We start from the raw sequence: 19376 nt of genomic DNA, 5'->3' as shown, positions 1-19376 counted from the left end.
TATTTGTAATTGAAACAAGGTTTGGGTCAATTACTAGTACTGGGTTAAACTTGTCATTACATTGGGATTAGGGTTTTAGGTTTTCCTATAAATAGTCTCTGTGGGATAACCTAGTAGACACGGAAGCAAAGGGTAATACTTTGTGGGTGAGAGTGGTGTGACGTTTTTCTGAAATAGTGGAACTCCTTTTCTCTCTGGTGGAAGTATGCACAGTTTTGCCGAACCACGTTAAATTCCCTTTGTGTGCTTTGCTTGTGTTCTTCTTTGTTCGTGGTTGTGTATTCTTTATCCCTAACAGGCTTCTCGTCTTCTCCATCTTTCGTTGGTGGCATTAATAAACGATGATTCTACTCAGAATACAACACGGATCTTGTCATCGTCTAATGTTTCTCTTCCAAGCAAGATATGTGATGGTGACCCAAAGTATTGAATTATAGCTTTTGGGGGTGGAGTTGCAAGGAACTATCATCGAAGTTGTCCTCTACTTTGGAAGCAAATGTTGTATTTCACAAGTTATGATCCCTCTATTGGGATTGTCACATCCCACCCAAATCCACCCAGCCTATACCCTATCTGGGGTTACCCGGGAAGTGATCCACAGCCCAAAAGATCAAGTTTAGGAACGATCATATCCATTTAGCACAATAACATAATCAAAAGCAAGAACAAATCATTGTATTCTAATAAGTTAATAATAAAATTCAAGAAAAGATCTCAGAAGGATCTCTAAGAATATCAGAGTGTAGAATAACAAGATACCAAATCAAAAGACAACTGTGGAGCATAGCGGAAATATACTCCCCAAACATATGCGAAAGGTAGATCGAAATCTAAGGCAAAGCCCTAAGCTAATGCAAGTAAAATAAAAGTCTAGAAGAATATAGAGAAAACTAATCCACATCTTCAGTCATCTCTTCCTCTTCTTCAGTCTTCATCTTCTTCACCTTGCGCTTCCTCATATGGACCGTCATAGTATTCAGAACCTGTAGAGAAGTCTAACTAAAGATATTGTACAAAAGGAGTGAGTTTCAAAGAAACTCAGTAAGACAAGTTAAATCCATAATAACATAAATAACATGATTACAAAACAAGGCATGATGCAATGTGATATGAAACAGATGATGCAATATGATTCTAACTCTATGTATGTATGTTGGTCTCTATTGGCAGACATGCTTTAAGCCATAGCACCATACTTCTTTAGGAGGGTCTCATCTCACAATGCCGGTTGGTAGTGGGTCCTTCATCCCTTGGGACAATCCATGGCTGGGGGTATAGGTCACCGCTCTCTCACATCACCATTGGTCTAAGTACTGGCGCATGTAAGGGTTAAGCCTAGCCAAATGCAAGTCATCTACTTATTCATATCAACTTAGTTCCAGATACATCCATTCCTCGGCCCTGGCGATCGTTTCCAGTATCCTTCACACTAAAGTCCTCATAGTCCCTAACTACGGACTCATCAACCCTATTGGTCATCCACATATGATAAACGGGAAGCTCTCATGTCCCCTCATAGGTTGGTTACCAGCTTGAGATCCCATGAGCCCAAGTCTATCCATATGCAACCCTACCAATAAGTGGCCTCTTTCGAGTATCCACAATGTGATCCATGTCCTCTCACGGATTGGTTACCGGTCTTGAGCGCCCATGAATCCCCATTGCTACCACGGGTCATTCGGTCTCAATACCCTTCCAATTCGGGTCTAATATAATGGGGTTTCCTAACCAAACACTGCTAGACAACCCTAGGTATGAAAATCAATAATTCGGGAAAGCGTCAATGGGCATCTTCGGAGAACATCCCATAATATTCCCTCTGATGTCCAATGACAAAAGTGTAAAAAGGACACCTCTCAATCCCAAACCATACCTAATCAGTCACAATCATCAATCAATTATATCATACACAATTCTAGTAACTCCTCATATAGAAATATACAATAATATGATCCATCTCATATACAATTGAGAATAAAAGACATTCATAAACTAAAGAATGCAAGTAAGTAATGCTACTGTCATTAAAGTAAGTGCATCAGTATTATATCCATAAAAGAATCTATCTATAGTAACAAATCCGAAAGATTCTAATATAGAAATTAAGATCACACAATCTATGTAATTATAGAAGTAACCATCCTTACCTTATATAACTTTGAAGAGAATCCCAAGAATCAAGGAGAATCTTTCTAAACTTGGCAAGAAGATCCTCAACAAGTATACATACCTTATTAGGAAAGAAGTCTAAAAGGCATAAGATCAATCGAATCAGAACAAACCAAGAAAAGAGCTACTGTCTTCATTGGTCGATTGATTGGTCTACTGACCCAGTCGACCAATCAATCAACCAACTAAGTCAATAACAGACAAAAAAGAGATTTCTGATCCGAAAGCAGAGTTTTGCGATCCGAAACACCACCATACAAAAGGGAATTACAATGACCAGTGTACTAGTACTAAAGAACAAGTCTAACACTATCATTGACAAAACTTGAAGGTACAAATAAGGAAACACAACTTACCATCAAAATAACAGCTAGGGTTTTTGAAGAAAACATGGTATGATCATGAAGGGAAAACCAGAGATAGAGAGATTACTATTCTAGTAAAGAAAACACAGAGATTATACACCAATCTAAACAAGAAAACAGATCTAAGAAGATCAGAAATTGAATCTAAAGATGAAACGAAGACAAGATCATGATTTCCTTGCAGAACTTGCAATGATCAGGATAAAGATCACTATAATGATCAATAATCCTTAGGAAACCATGAGAGATGAGTGGAGAGATGTTTGCAACAGAGAATGTAGCATCTACTCTACTGTCTCAATCCAAAAAGAAAGAAAAACAGAGATGGAGAAAAAGAAGAGAGTGTATACATAGCTTTGATGCAAGAGGAAGAAAGATTACTTGAGTTCTTGCGAGAAATCAACCAAGGATGCAAGGAGAGGTTTGGAGAGGAGTCTTTAGACCTTCTAGAGAGCTTAGGAGGCAGAGGAGACAAAAAGGCTCGAGGTTTGATTAAATAGGAAGCTAGAAACCCTAAACAGAAGTTTTTCTTGGATTTCAGATTTGATTGGTCGATTGATTGGTCTACTGACCCCAATCGACCAACCAGTCGACCAATGGAGACAGCAAGGCCAGAATGCATTGTTTTGGTCATAACTTCTTCATTTGAAGTCCGATTGATCCGAAATTCGAAAGGGAGCCTCACACAAATATACCAAGACTATCTAAGCATGAATTGGACATCATCCATGGTCAGAAATCAGTACTTTAGGGTTGATGAGTCCGAAATCCGGGATTTCGCTGACTCTAGTGTGAAGGATACCGGAAAGGATCGCCGGGGGCGAGGAATGGACGTATCTGAATCTGACTTGACCGACTGAGTAGATGACTTGCATTGGGCTAGGCTTTACCGTGACATGCGCCAGTACTTGACCAAATGGTGATGTGAGAGAGCGGTGACCGATCCCCTTACCACGGTTTTTTTGATGACTTTACCGATCTTCCCCTGGCATTCCCAAGATTTGGAAATGGGAGAGTGACTGACGACCCAGAGAAGTACGGTGCTATGACTTAAAGCATGTCTACCCTAGAGACTAGCATTCATAGAGTTAGACTCATATTTGCATCATATGTTCCATATCGCATTGCATTATAATATGTTCTAAATATGTATGATTTCTAATTATGGAATAACTTCCTTGCTGAGTTCTTCGAACTCATTCCTTTTTGTGCAAATGTTTTAGATTATATTCCAGGTACCGAAGACTACGATGGCACCTCCTTTGAGGTGGACTATGATTCCACATACTACCCTCCGGGTAGTGGCGTCGGTGAGGATCCGTATATTGGAGCCGAGGAGGATTACTATCCGCACCAGGGTTAGCCCCACAGTTGTGCGGGAGCAGCAGCATTGGGTTTACTTCATCCGTACTGTTGAGGAGACTACCATTAGTATAGAAGAAACCCTAGCATAGTGCCCCATTCCCCTGGTGTATTTATGGAACCTTTGGTCTTGTAACTAACTTATTTTTTGAGATTATCTTTTGACACTTAGACTTGTAATTGACGTTATTACACTTCTTTTCCGCTGCTCTGAGAGAGTGGTTATCATACCTTCTCTCACCCTTATGATTATGCTTATACTTTAATGTTATTGTCTTCCGCACTCTGATTTATTTAATCTTATCTTATTCATGATACTTAGTATTAACTGTTTTTACCATTGATTATTATTGTTCATGATTAAGTTACCGTGTATGTGGGAGGCATGGACCTCAGATCATTGATCCTTGGACTGTGGATCACATCCCGGGTATGCCAAATGGAGTACCGGCTGGGTGGATGTGACAGCTCTTGAGCGCCCATGAATCCCCATTGCTACCACGGGTCGTTCGGTCTCAATACCCCTCCGATTAGGGTCTGACATAACAGGACATCCTAGACAAACACTACTAGACAGCCCTAAATATGTCATCCATTAGTTTAGGAAGGTGTCCAAGGGCATCTCCGGAAACATCCCATAATATTCCCGTAGTAGTCCAAGGATAGAAGTGTCAAAAGGACACCTCCCCTTTCCAAACCATACTTAAGCATACACAAGCATCAATCCATAACATCACATATATGGTAACTTCATATATGGAAGGAAACCAATAATAACATTCAACTTGTATAAAATTGGTAAGTAAATCATACATGAGTCAATTTAATATAAACAAGTAATGCTACTGATATCAAGATAGTACAACAATAGTTTAACATTGTAAGAATCTAATAAAAGAAATAAACTAACAAGATTCAAATATAGAAACTAAGATATACAATTTATGTTGTTAGCAAAGTAACCATCCTTACCTTTTATAACTCGCAAAGTAATCTTAAGAATTCAAGTAAGATCTTGACAAACTTGAGAAGAAGGTCCTAAACAAGTGTATACAACATATTTGGAAAGATCCCTAAAAGGAAAGATATCAAAACATCCAAAACAGACCAAATCTGGAGTTGCAGTACTCATTGGTCGATTGGATTGGTCTACTGTCCTAGTCGACCAACAGAGACAGTGGCCAACAAAAACAGAGTTTTTAGAATAAAGAACAGAATTTGGTGGTTCAAAAGGGTACCAAACAAAGGGTAAACTACTATGATAGCATCCTAGTATATAGAGGACTTCAAAACACTAATCGAATCAAGTCTTCAAGTTACAAATTAGGAAACAAAAGTTACCATAATTAGATCAATCATAGTTCTTGAAGAATTCAAAGTACAATTTATAGACTAGAACAATAGGATGATGGATCATTGATTTTGATAAAGAAATCATGAAAGGCATGCATAGATCTTTAAGAAAATAGATCTAAGACTGAAGAACATGGATCTAAATAAGGAATCAAAACTTACCATAGATGTATCAGTCATGATTCTTGAAGAAAGCATGGTATGATAAAGGAGAAACAACTAGAGATTGATAGATCATGGATCATGTAAAGAAAACACAGCGATTGACTACTAATATGATCAATAAAATAGATCTGAGAAGATCAGAATTTAAATCAAAGATGAACGAAGACAAGATCATGATTTAGATCATGATTCCTTCAAAAGCTTGCAATGATCATGATTAAGAACATTGCTTTAGCCATTAATCCTTAGGAAGATCATGAGAGATAAGTACAGATATGTTTGCAACAGAGAATGCAGCATCTTCTCTACTGTCTCAACCCAAAAAGGAAAGAAAACAAAGATGATGAAGAGAGTGTAGACATACCTTTTTGTGTAAGAACACGAGTTTTGACGAAGATCCGTCAAGATAAACACCAAGAACGCAAGGGAGATGACTTGCAGAGGTCTTTGGTTCGTTCCAAAGAGTTTGGAGGCAGAAAATACGAAGTAGACTCGAGATTGGACTTAAATAGAGCAAGCAAGACCTAATTAGAAAAGACAGAACCCATTGGTCGATTGGATTGGTCGGTTGGTCCAGTTGACCAATCAGAACAGCAAGTCCAAAATAGGAAATTGAAGGCTCAGATCAAATCCAAACATAAAGGGGTTTTGCACACCCACCAAGTGACTTACCTAGTAGGTAGAAATGCCTTCGAACCATGACAGAGAGCACTCCAAGTCCATTAACTAATCCGATCTTCATCAGGATTCAGTTTCCATAAATAGAACACTGTCATTAACACTCATGGATTCAAAGCCATTCACCAAGTCTTCCACTGGGATGGCCCATAGCTGACTTGTTGCTTTACTTCGGGTTGTCGGACCTACAAATAATAGGGTTTCCGGGTCAAGGTCAGGGTTGGGTTTCACACTTTACCTATTATGTTACTGTGATGCAATGAGAATATGCTCAATATATGAAATGCATGCCCCACTGACACCTTCAATCACCTCAAGCTTGACTTCCACAAGCTTACTTAGTACCTTGGTATTGTTCTTCAAGGTTAAGTGAGGATGAGAGGCAAAGCACAAATGCTCTCTTGTGATTTGAGAGTTTGAGATCACTTGGGGAGTAGTTGATCAAGTGTGAAGTTCAACCCTCTCAAAAGGGGTGAATTGGGCTTAAATAGATGGCCTTTGAGTGCCTTAGCCCAATCCCCAATGGATAGAAAACGGACATAATTTTAGTCCAATTTTCAGTCCAGTCGGTCGTTCGTCTGGGAAATAGCCGTTAAAAACTAGCCATTGTGTTTTAGTTAAACCAGACGGAATTCCGTCTCAGACGGTCGTCCGTCTGCTAGATAGAGGTCCGTCTCAGACGGAATTCCATCTAACTTTCTGTGATTTGACTGAAACTAGACGGACATCCGTCTGACCAAATGGTTGTCCTTCTGCAGCAAGTCAAGTAAGGGACTTGAATTTGGCTTGGATTTTTGGTCTTTTTGGTCAACCCTAAGCCTCATACACCTTCCTACTATGTCCTAGGTCAGTCTAGTGACATGATATGCACATGATTACATACAATTACATTAGAGTGCATATGGAGGTGTCCTAAGTCCTAACTTCATTGAAGTCTTGATCATTGAAGTTCTTGAGTCTTCTTGTATTCTATTCTTCATGATCATCTTCATGTCCATCTTGGCATGGTCATCTTGACTTAAACTTCATATCCATCTTCATGTCCATCTTGGCATGATCTTGGCTTGGGCTTGACTTGAGCATGAGCATATGGCTTTCACTTGGAGTTGGTCCACTTGTTATCATCTTGAACTAAAACAACACAACTCAATATAGCCATTAGTAATTCATGTTTGCTATCATCAAAACCAATGGAGACTGATGTGACAAATGCTAACATGGCATTTTCTAATACTTGAGAACTTACTCAAGAAGTATAATTCAAGACACCATTTGATACAACTTGTAATCTTCAAAAGAATTTGGAAGATCCGGTTAACCAGAAATGTTACTCCCAGATTATCGGTTTTGTTTCGTACTTGATGAACTGTACTAGACCGGATATTGTGTTAGCAGTTGGGAAGTTGAGTCAAAATACTCACAATCCTGGATTACAACATTGGACTGCTATTAATAGATTATTACGGTATCTAAAGGGCACAGTGACTTATAGTCTATGTTATATTGGGAATCCTACAGTGTTAGAAGGATTTTGCGATGCTAATTGGATCTCAGATACCAATGAGTCATTAGCAACTAGTGGATATGTATTGACACTTGGCGGTGGAGCAATATCCTGGAAATCTGTTAAGCAATCATGTGGAACAAGCTCCACAATGGAAGCTGAATTTGTTGCCTTAGAGAAGGCAGGGACTGAAGCGGAATGGCTTCAAAGTTTTATGGCTGATATTCTGTTATGGCCAAAATCAATGCCCTCGGTATCACTTCATTCTAATAACATGGCAGCAATAGCTAAGGCTAAAAATCGTGTTCATAACGGAAAGAGGAGACATATTCGGCTTAGACACAATCTGGTTAGGCAATACATAATTGAAGGAACAATAGCTATTCATTTCGTGAAGTCTGAAAAGAACTTAGCAGACATGTTCTCAAAGGCATTGCCTACTTCATTTACTTAATGAAGCATCTAAGGGAATGAGCGTGAGGCTTGTGTCGTAGGTCTTGTGATGGACACCCTATGTAAAGAGGTTTCAATATTGAATTAGGTTCAAAGGGTAAAAATGAAGTCACGAGGAGACCTGTTTAGTACTACTATTATTTTGCTCATTCTGGTTAGATGGTAAAATAATACCACCACAATGTAAGAGGTTGAGCAATGGGCTCTTAATTAGCTTAATCCTATGAAATGTGGGGGTGTGTTAACTGTGGTGCTAATCGGGCTAACCTATGTGAGTGTAGAGGGTGTGGCCGCCCTCGATAAGAGTTTTAAGGCGAACTCTTTAACCATTCATGAGACCAAGATAGGGGATAGGGCCTAGAATGTCCCATTGATATATTTCAGGAGATACGAACGTCGACTAGTGGGATATGGATGGTGAGCTAGCCAGCTATGATGAAGAGGAAGGGTTCAAGAAGTTTAACTTCACCCATACTCTATAGCGTAGTTCATCAGACCTAGTGTAGGTTCAAGTCCAGAAGACACCTCCAACGATGTGTCCTGCTAAGTCAAAATTTATACAGCATTTATCTCGTTTTACTGATATTTTGAAACTTGCGGGGGTTTGTTGGATTTTTGTTTTTAGAATAAATAAAAAAAATGAAAATATAATATATTATTTAGATAAGTTTCAAAACATTAAAACTCTATCTCCCTTGTGTTATTTTAGGACTCTTGTTTGATTCTTGCTTCTATAGGACTCTTTTGGATTTGAAGATTCCTATCCAAGGATTTTGACAATTCGGCATATATATAAGGTAATTTAATTTACCATATTTGTTAAGTCTCACATTGGATGGAGCTAATGATAATATTTAATTATATATATATTGGTTGCTCCTAAGTGAAGTGTATGCCAGTAGAGAGTTAAGTGTGGATCACGCGCATGCACCGAGCTGGGCAGAGTCGGGCATGATTGTATTTGTGGTCCATCGACCCTAGTCTAACCAGGCCATGGGCATTATAATATTATTTAAATAATATTAAATGTCTATGATGGGACTTGGGACTTGGGGACGGACGTGGATCGTGGATTATGATCTAGAAAACCTATTTTTGGGTCTTGCTGTAGGGAAGTGACTGATCATACAGTTAACTCTTCCCTGCCTGCAGATGTGACCTTACGTACAGATATACCTCTCTGATAAGTGTCCATACGATTTTATAAATAGAGGAGAAGTCAAGAGCAAGGGGTGACTCTGATTTTGGTAGAAAAACAGTAATTTTGTGTTCTAAAGTTAAAAAAATTCCGTTTTCGTTTTCTTCATTCCTGTGCTATATACTACCTTCGTAACTCCTCTGCAAGTAGAATCTATTGGAGTGCAAGCCTTCAGATCTAAGAAGTTGTTGTATCTTGGAGGTGAGAATGTCATGGTCAAACCCAATCTGCACTAAAGGGGGCGTTCAAATACCTTAAGGAAAAGTATTGTACATACGCCTCAACTCACCCTTTTCGAGCTCGTGCTGGTTCTGTTTGTGCTTCTTCTACGTCATTCGGGTAAGTGGTTCTGACATAAGGTATGCTACTTTATATTATATTTCTCTTTGTCTGATATTGGTCTGTCTACACTGTGCCTCTGGTCTTCTGGTTCTAACAAAATACTATCAGATTTGAGTAGGATCGAAACATAATATTTGCAATAATAAGGACCCAACTTGATTTTAACATAAAATAAGAGACTGCAATGTAAATTTCCGATCTACTATTTTAATGTCGGTGCTGCACAAAAAAATAATATGTTTTAAAACAAATAATGTTATAAAATAAATAAGTTATATTGAATACAAAGAATAAAGACAAGATTAATTCAATTCAGTCCTTCTATTGAGTTAGTCATTACATATTTATAATAGAACTAGCATCTTCTCTGATATGGTAATATCAGAGTCTACAAAGAAATACAATATATGGTTCTCACACACAATAAGATAATCTTGATATGGAATGATAGATTGCCACCAAGATAGAAGGTGCATAGAATGGAAATATTGACTGCCAACATTGTGTAATGAGATGATTGTGATTTTCACCAAATTGCATCCTGAGTTAGTTGAGATCTTCAATTGGAAGTACAATCTCTTCGGGGGTAATGGACATCCATAATAAATATTATTTATAACACTCCCCCTTGGATGTCCATCAATAGATAATGTACGTCGTTAAAACCCTACTAAGAAAAAACCCCGCAGGAAAAAATCTTAGTGAAGGAAAAATAGTATACATATCTAAATAATACGTATTGGTAGCTGCCTCATTAAAAACCTTACCAGGAAAACCCAGTGGGACAAAACCATGGTGAAGGGAAAAAGAGTGCAGCACGTATTTTACTCCCCTTAATGAAAACATCATTGAGTATCTTTGAAAACGCACACTCTAATATCATATACCAGTTTCTCAAAATTTGAAATAGGCAACGCCTCAGTAAATAAACCTGTTAAGTTATCACTTGAACGAATTCAATGAACATAGATTTCACCATTTCATTGAAGATCATAAGTGAAGAAGAATTTCGGTGAAATATGCTTCATTCTATCTTCTTTAATGTATCATCCCTTCAATTGAGCATTGCATGCAGCATAATCTTCATATAATATTGTTAAAATTCCTTCTTCTAGTAGAAGACTGCATGCTTCATGAATATGTTGTATTATTGATCTTAACCAAATATATTGTCAACTTACTTCATGAATCACTATTATCTCTGCATGATTTGAAGAAGTGACAGCTATAGTTTTCTAATGCCATAAAATAGCTAACATTTACTTGTGAATAAATAGCATGTTTGAGATCTAGTTTTATATAGATCAGATAAATATCCTGCATCTGTATAACAAGTTGATGTCCACATTCATAAAATAACATAATGTTAATAATTCCTCGAATATACTAAAATAAATGTTTTATAACATTTTAGTGTCTTCGTATTGGAGAATAAATAAATCTTGCTAATACATTTATAGAAAATGCTACATCCGATTGTGTATTATCAGTAACATACATTAATGCCCCAATTGCACTAAGATATGGTACTTCAGGACCAAGAAATTCTCCACTGTTTTCTTGGGGTCGAAATTAATCTTTCTTTATATTGAGCGATCTCACAACCATTGGAGTACTCAATGGATGTATTTTATTTAGATAAAATCGCTTCAAAATATTCTCAGTATAAGTTGATTGATGAACGAATATTTCATTCGTCAAATACTCAATTTACAAGTCAAGACAAAACATTGTCTTTTCAAGATTTTCGTTTCAACTATTTTCAAATAATCTAATTGCTTTTGGAAATTCTTCAGAATTCCAATGATATTTAGTCATCTTCATATACACTTATTAAAATCATATCCATATCCTTTAATAAATGCACAATAATAAATTAGATCATTTTTATACTCTTCATTTAATAAATATCCACTAAAGAAGTTATACCATATATGCCATGATCATCTCTGAAGCCTTACTGAATAAACTTCCTAGGAATTTTTATGTGCTTCAGGCATTTTGAATCCTTCAGAGATTTTCATATATATTTTACACTCGAGTGAGCCACATAAATAGGCTGTAATAATATTCAATAGACGCATGTCAAAATTTTCATATACTGTCAGATTAATAAGATATTTGAATGTGATTGCATCCACCACAAAAGAACATGTTTCCATGTAATCAAGCTAGGCCTTTACGAAAATTCTTGTGCCAGAATTCATGCTCTATATATCAATATTTCATTCTTTTTCTCATTTCATTTTTCGCACGAAAACTCATTTGTACCCCACTAGCTTTATATCTTCAGATGTTGGACTACAGGTCCACTTTTTCAAGTGAATTCAATTCTACTTGAATTACGTCTGTACATTTTGGCCAATCATTTCTTCATTATATTCATCAACAAATTTATATTCAAGATCTTCATCTTGTTGCATTATTTCAACAAAAACATTATATGTAAAAATTGTTGGCGACAACTTTATATTTTCGGTTCCATCTTTTTCCTGCAATGACATAACTAATCGAGATCTCTTCATTATTTTCAGGTACCTGAACCTCTTATGGGGTTTTATAGAAACTTATGTTTTCAAGATTTTCATAATCAATTGTCTCCATTTAATGACCATCTTGATCATTTGCTCCTTTCCTTTTATAGGTCCTTAGAACCGATTGATCTTCTACGTTTTGAACATGGTTTAATTTCATTTGCACTAATAAATTGTCCTGCTGGGACATCAATCCTTTGAAACATTTGCAGCTGGAATATGAGATTTAGTAACTCTTAGCAAGTCAGCAAATCTGGCAGTTGATTCATAATATTTTGTAAATGCATTATCTTTTGAATTTCAAGTTCACATTGCTCAATATGAGGATCTAATTAGATGATGATAGCGCATTACAATCAATCTTTTTTTCCAACGGTTTATTCTCTCCCCTTCATGTTGTGATAAACATGCATTTACCATTATTTATTTGATTTAATTCCCCATACTTATTTAATTAAAGAGAGCTAATTGAGTATTTTTGTGTATTTTTCAGGAATAAGGTGATTTTGGATATTAGAGATAATATGAAATAAAGTTGGCAAATATATTAGATATTGGTGGATTTTAAATCATGGCATTCAATCTTGCTGCCAATGAAATCATGAAATGTGAGATTTTAGCCAAATTGGAAACAGGTGGAGGTCTAACGAACAAAATTGGTAATAAATCTGAAAATCGGGTAAACAGACATACCTTCAGTATTTTGGGCATATCTCTCTCGTATGAGCTTGGATTTCGAAGATTCAAGATGCTATGGAACGATATTGAAAATATCTACAACTTTATAGTTTTGAGTTTTTCCAAAATTCGAAAAAATAAAGGTCGAATCTACGGGTAAAGAGAAGAGATTCATTGTGTGCGGGAGACATAAAAGAGAAGCCAACCACAGAAAAGAAGACGATGAATGCGGCTCTCATCTCTCTCATTGCTGAAGAAGAAGACCACATCTCTCTCTCTCTCCCCCTATGTTTCATCTTTATTTTTCTTATGAACTTTGTGATAATGAGTAGCTTCTTTTTCATTGGGATGTAGATGAACCATGCTTATTTCATTAATTTGATTGTTCTATCTCTTCTAGTTGATTGTGTTTGAGTTTGGCCAAAGATGTTCTATAGCTCAGTGAACTAAGCATGCCAAGCTTCCGCAAAGGACGATAGTCTTGCGAAGATAGGGCATATCTAGGAAGACCATCCCTAATTTACTTTGAAGTGTAGAGTTATATCGGTTAGGGAAAAGCATTGGGGATTCGGAATCCCAAAGAACTTCACCTATTCATAGTTTAAGTTTTTGCATTAATTAATAGATTTAGTTTAAATTTAATTTTTTTAAATTCAATCTTAGTAACTTAGCCTTTTAGTTCCCCATAGTTCGACCCCGTACTTTCTGTTTGCTAGATTAGTATAGGATTTTATTTTTGATTGGTTAGCGACACGATCAAATTTTGGCGCCGTTGCCGGGGAACTAAAGCATGGTTACTAGGATTGATTTTTGTCAATTAGGCATAATTTTTAGATTAATTTTAGTGTTTTTTTTTTATTTTTTATTTTTGTTTGCTAGTTTAACCAATCTCTTTTTCTTTTGTTTTGTAGGTAACTGCAAGAGTAGCGATTCGATAATTAGTTTAGGTTGTTATCTTTTCTTTCTTAGATATAATTGTATTTAGGACTTTTCAATTGTAATATTTACATTAGATTGGGTTGTTTAGGTTAATTTTTAAAAATTCCCATCCCTCAGATCCCACATGTATAACTTTTGTTCGAAAGATCACGTGGATTGCACTTCAGGTACGTCTTAGACTCTCCCTTTTGCTATAGTTATTTTCTTTGAATTTTTCTTATTTAGCTTCTTTTTTTCTTCTTCTTCTGTGTGTATGCATGGTCGTCCGTCCCTAACCCTGAGTTGACTCCACTTGATTTAGAGTTAGAAGAGACTTTGGCCACCCTTAGAAGGCAAAGAACCATGGCAAACTATGAGCCTCCAATGAGGCCCTTGAGTGAGCATTTCATTCCTACGATATATACTCCGGTTTCTTGTATTAAGTTGCCTAACATAGAGGCTGCTCAATATGAGATCAAATCTAGTGTGATTCAAATACTACCATCTTTTTATGGACTTGCCAATGAAGAGCCTTATAAGCACTTAGATGCGTTTTTAGAGGTGTCCTCCACGGTTAAAATTCAAAACCTCTCAGTTGATGCTTTAAGGTTACTTCTTTTTCCATTCTCCCTTAAAGATAAAGCTAAGCATTGGCTTCATTTTTTGGACAATGTTAAAATTTTCACTTGGGTAGAAATGCAACAGGAGTTCCTTAAAAAGTTCTTCCCCATTGGCCGTACCAATAGCATTAGGAGAGCGATAACGAGTTTCTCCCAACAAGAAGGAGAACAATTTCATGAGGCTTGGGAAAGATTAAAAGAATTACCTAGAAAGTGCCCCCACCATGCTATTCCTAAATGGCAATTGGTTCAATGCTTTTATGATGGCCTTAGAGACCGACATAGGCAAATGGTTGATTCTTCTTGTGGTGGGACTTTCATGCACAAGAATGAGAAAGAGGCATGGGAACTTTTTGAGACCCTTAGTGAAAACTCCCAACACCATGCTTCAGCAGCTAAGATTGAGATTCCATCCATTGGGCAACCAAATAGGAGCGGTCTCTATGAGATCAATCCTACCGTTGAGATGAGTGCTAAGGTTAACTTGCTATCTAAGAAATTGGATTATCTCTTATCATCAGGAAAACAAACCCCATCTTCACTTCCTACAATTTCTTCTCCACCTAATCAGATTGAAGCATGTGCTTTATGTTCTAGCCTATCCCATCATGTCATTGATTGCTATTTGGCTACACAATACCCCGAGTTTGTTAAGGAGCATGCACATTTGGCCCAAGGAGTCTCTAAATTGGGTAATGATCCATATTCTAATGCCTACAACCTAGGATGGTGAAACCTCCCCAATTTTTCATGGCGAAACTCAATGCCCAATCCCTCTAATCAAATACCTTATAGGCCACCTCCATTTAATATGCAACAAAATGCCTATAGGAATGAGCTACCATCATCTCCACAACCCTCACATAATTCATCATTTGAGGATAAGGTGCTAAAGGCGCTTAGTGGACTAGAGCAAAACACTCAATTGTTACATTCTCATTCTCAATCCATTAACAAATTGGAAATCCAACTTGGTCAACTAGCTGATGCCATCAGTAGGAGGGAGGTTGGTCAGTTACCTAGTCAACCAATAGGTAACCCTAATCATAAAATTGTGTCTAGGAAAGAACAAGTCCAAGCAATCTCTGTTGTGACATGCAGTGGGAAGGAATATTATGAACCTTCGCCTACTCCTAAGCCATTGCCCATTGATCTTGAGAGTTGAGAAGAGGTTGATTTGACCCATGAGACTGGCAATGATGCACACAAGCCTAGTAAAGAAACACCACCTGTGAGTATTTCCCATCAAATTCCTTGTAAGGGGTTGCACATTCCGATTGTAGAGGGTCCTACTCCTGAATCTTACACTCCCAAAGCCGCCTTCCTTGAAGCTCTTGAGTCCTCAATTCCAGATTCTATAAAGAATGTATCTTTAAGCCCAAATAAAGATGAAGAGTGCTTTGCGATTAACTTTATTGATGAGGTAGTGGTTGATTATATTCTAAACATTCTTATGATCCCCTACAACATTACTTGCCATTTGGGGAATATAACCTAAATATTGAGGAAGTCAACACATTGTTGGACTGTTCCACTTCTTTGGAGCAGTCACCATTCACATTTAGATTTGAGCTTCCACCTCCATTGGCTGCTTTTTACTGAGTCTGGCTGAAGACTCTAAACTTAGCGCTTTATGGGAGGCAACCCATATGTTTAGATATTATTTCTTGTTTTTTTCCTTTATTTTCTTTGTTTGTTGTTAGGTTTTACTGTTGCGTGCTCTATCATGAGTTCAAACATCGGGTACACTCTTTCCTCTATTTGCTTCTATTTTTTTTTTTTTTTGCATGCACTGAGGTCATTGCATAATTTAAGTGTGGGGGGTGTCAACTCGAGTAAGACTTGTTGATAGTTGGTAGAGCATTGTCACAAAGATAAAAAGTGCCCAATTTTTTTCTAGCTTTGGTAAGATAAATGTTTTAATTCCTTGCTTAGATACAAAATGAGAGTTTAAGTGTTTTAGAAATCCCATCTGATGTAATGAACACCCTCTTGAGAGAATAGTAATGGGTTTAACATTTTGAGACCGAGGTTGAATCGGAAAATAGGAATTCCAGGTAGTCCAAAAAGTTTGACCATCTAGTTATCTTGTATTGCCTTGTGCTTATGGTGACAAGTTGAGACCGATTTTAAACTATTTAAATGTGAAGTGAATTGAAGTAAAATGTGAAAAAAAAAAAATGCTGAAGTTTAAAGGTTAGACCTCCTTCTTAGTAACCGAGTCTCGGTGTCACCAACATCGTGCCTCGCATCAAACAGTTGGGGTGTCTTTGGTCCAGTCTTGGCCTGTAGCCTAGTTGGCTTGAGTAAGTAAGTTCGAGGGGTATTCTACACCTAGTCCCTTAAGGCCATCTGGCTTGAGAGTGGTTGACCCAACACTCGTTACATAGGCCATCTAGAAAGCTTAAGAGGCAAGACATTGCACGGACTAGAACTGTGACCATTAAAGAAAGAAGAGAATTAATGTGCTTATAAAGGAGAAATGTCTAAGAAGGTCAATATTGCTTAGATCTTGAGTTCATGGTATTATTTGATACCTAGTTTAGTCTTATCTGAGGGTGAACTGGTAAACTAAAGATAAGAAGAGACTTCTCGATTGAATTGTTTGCCTAGAGCTAGACTCAAGAGAGGGTGTAAGAGCTTAAGTGTGGGGGTCCCTATATTCCCTTTAATCTTTAGTGGACTGTCTTTGTCTTGGAATCTGTCTTTCTACTCTTACTACTGCCAGAATAATTAGAAGAGCACTTAAGAATTTTGTGTGCATATTCTCTGCAAACACCACGAGACACAACTCGTCCACTAGGGTAACCTAGGGGTTTAAAGGCTTGTTGCACATGCTAAGTGCAACCGTGATTCCTACGAAAGTGAGTTAGGTTTTTCTTTCTTTATTTTCTGTATTACTTTTATTGTTTTGTTTTGCTCGAGGACTAGCAAACACTCAAGTGTGGGGGTATTTGATAAGCATGCTGATATGGAGAGTTTATGATCAGACCGGGTTCATACCTGGTCCGACCCTCGACCCCGGTCGGGACGGAGAAAACCGAATCGCTCCCGAGCGAACCGGATCCAGAAGATGGCTTGCTGAAGAAGAAAGATTATTCGGCTGCAAGCGTGCCCTAATCTTACTTATGGATTAGGGTAATCACCCTGATGACAGCAGACTCAAACTGACGGCTGCGGATAATCATCATCAAAGGGATAACTATTGCATAACCTAACGGTTATTTCAGGAGTCCTCTACTAGCCCAAACTAGTAGAAGTCTATCGCTCAACGGATCTTATTGATAAAGATCTAACGACTACCCGAAGAAGGCTCGAGTGCATCCAACGAAGGAGGTTCGAAGGTACACTCTATATAAACCTCACTACTATACAAGGTGAGGGACGGATCAATTGATCAAGAAGAATACTATCTGAGACTCAGGTTCAGATACATATTGATAGACCTAAACTATCAGCGTCCTGCTATCTAGATCACCTTTCCCGTTTCTTCATTCATTAGCTCTGTACTTCTAGCAGAGCCTTTTGTGATTAAGTTCATCAACTGACTTAGCCTTCGGAGGTGGACTCCCGACCCCAGCGGTCGGGCCACATCTGACGCTTTCGTTTTGCAGGACATCACGTGGAGATCCAAGGGCTGAGCAGATTTTGGACGCATCACATGCATTTACCATTATTTATTTGATTTAATTCCCCATACTTATTTAATTAAAGAGAGCTAATTGAGTATTTTTGTGTATTTTTTAGGAATAAGGTGATTTTGGATATTAGAGATAATATGAAGTAAAGTTGGCAAATATATTAGATATTGTTAGATTTTAAATCATGGCATTCAATCTTGCTTCCCAAGAAATCATGAAAAGTGAGATTTAAGCCAAATTGGAAACAGGTGGAGGTCTAAGGAACAAAATTGGTAATAAATCTGAAAATCGGGTAAACAGACCTACCTTCAGTATTTTCATCATATCTCTCTTGTATGAGCTTGGATTTCAGTGATTCAAGATGCTATGGAATGATATTGAAAATATCTACACCTTTCTAGTTTTGAGTTGTTCCAAAATCCGAACAAATAAAGGTCGAATCTACAGGTAAAGAGAAAGGATTCATTGTGTGCGGGAGACATGAAAGAGAAGCCAACCACAGAAAAGAAGACGGCGAATGCAGCTCTCATCTCTCTCATTGCTGAAGAAGAAGACCACATCTCTCTCTCTCTCTCTCCCCCTATGTTTCATCTTTATTTTTCTTATGAACTTTGTGATAATGAGTAGCTAGTTCTTTTTCTTTGGGATGTAGATGAACCATGCTTATTTCATTAATTTGATTGTTCTATCTCTTCTAGTTGATTGTGTTTGAGTTTGGCCAAAGATGTTCTATAGCTTAGTGAACTAAGCGTGCCAAGCTTCCGCAAAGGACGATAGTCTTGCGAAGATAGGGCATATCTAGGAAGACCATCCCTAATTTACTTTGAAGTGTAGAGTTATATCGGTTAGGGAAAAGCATTGGGGATTCGAAATCCCAAAGAACTTCACATATTCATAGTTTAAATTTTTGCATTAATTAATAGATTTAGTTTTGATATGGAGAGATTATGATCAGACCGGGTTCATACCTGGTCCGACCCTCGACCCCGGTCGAGATGGAGAGATCCGACTCGCTCCCGAGCGAACCGGATCCGGAAGATGGCTTGCTGAAGAAGAAAGCTTATTCGGCTGCAAGCATGCCCTAATCCTACTTATGGATTAGGGTAATCACCCTAATGATGGCAGACTCGAATTGACGGTTGCGGATAATCATTATCGAAGGGATAATCATCGCATAACCTAAAGGTTATCTCAGGAGTCCTCTACTAGCCAAAACTAGTAGAAGTCTATTGCTCAACGGATCTAACTGATAAGATCCAACGACTACCCGAAGAAGGCTCAAGTGCATCCAACGAAGGAGATTCGAAGGTACACTCTATATAAACCTCACTACCATACAAGGTGAGGGGATCGAAAAGAATACTATCTGAGACTCAGGTTCTGATACATACTGATA

General features: G+C 37.6%; 1 non-coding gene across 1 annotated transcript; it reads right to left on the bottom strand.

Annotated features, from left to right (window-relative positions):
• Positions 1–14463: 14463 nt before the first annotated feature.
• On the bottom strand, positions 14464–14570 carry LOC149028901 (small nucleolar RNA R71). The gene has a single exon (XR_016171303.1). It is a non-coding gene; the product is annotated as a small nucleolar RNA R71 (small nucleolar RNA).
• Positions 14571–19376: the final 4806 nt, after the last annotated feature.

Source organism: Hakea prostrata, chromosome 1, assembly GCF_041222555.1.
Source record: "Hakea prostrata isolate BN-2017 chromosome 1, UWA_Hpros_2, whole genome shotgun sequence".
Classification (NCBI taxonomy): domain Eukaryota; kingdom Viridiplantae; phylum Streptophyta; class Magnoliopsida; order Proteales; family Proteaceae; genus Hakea; species Hakea prostrata.
Note: the sequence above shows the minus strand (reverse complement) of the source record. Positions and strands in the feature narration are given on the sequence as shown.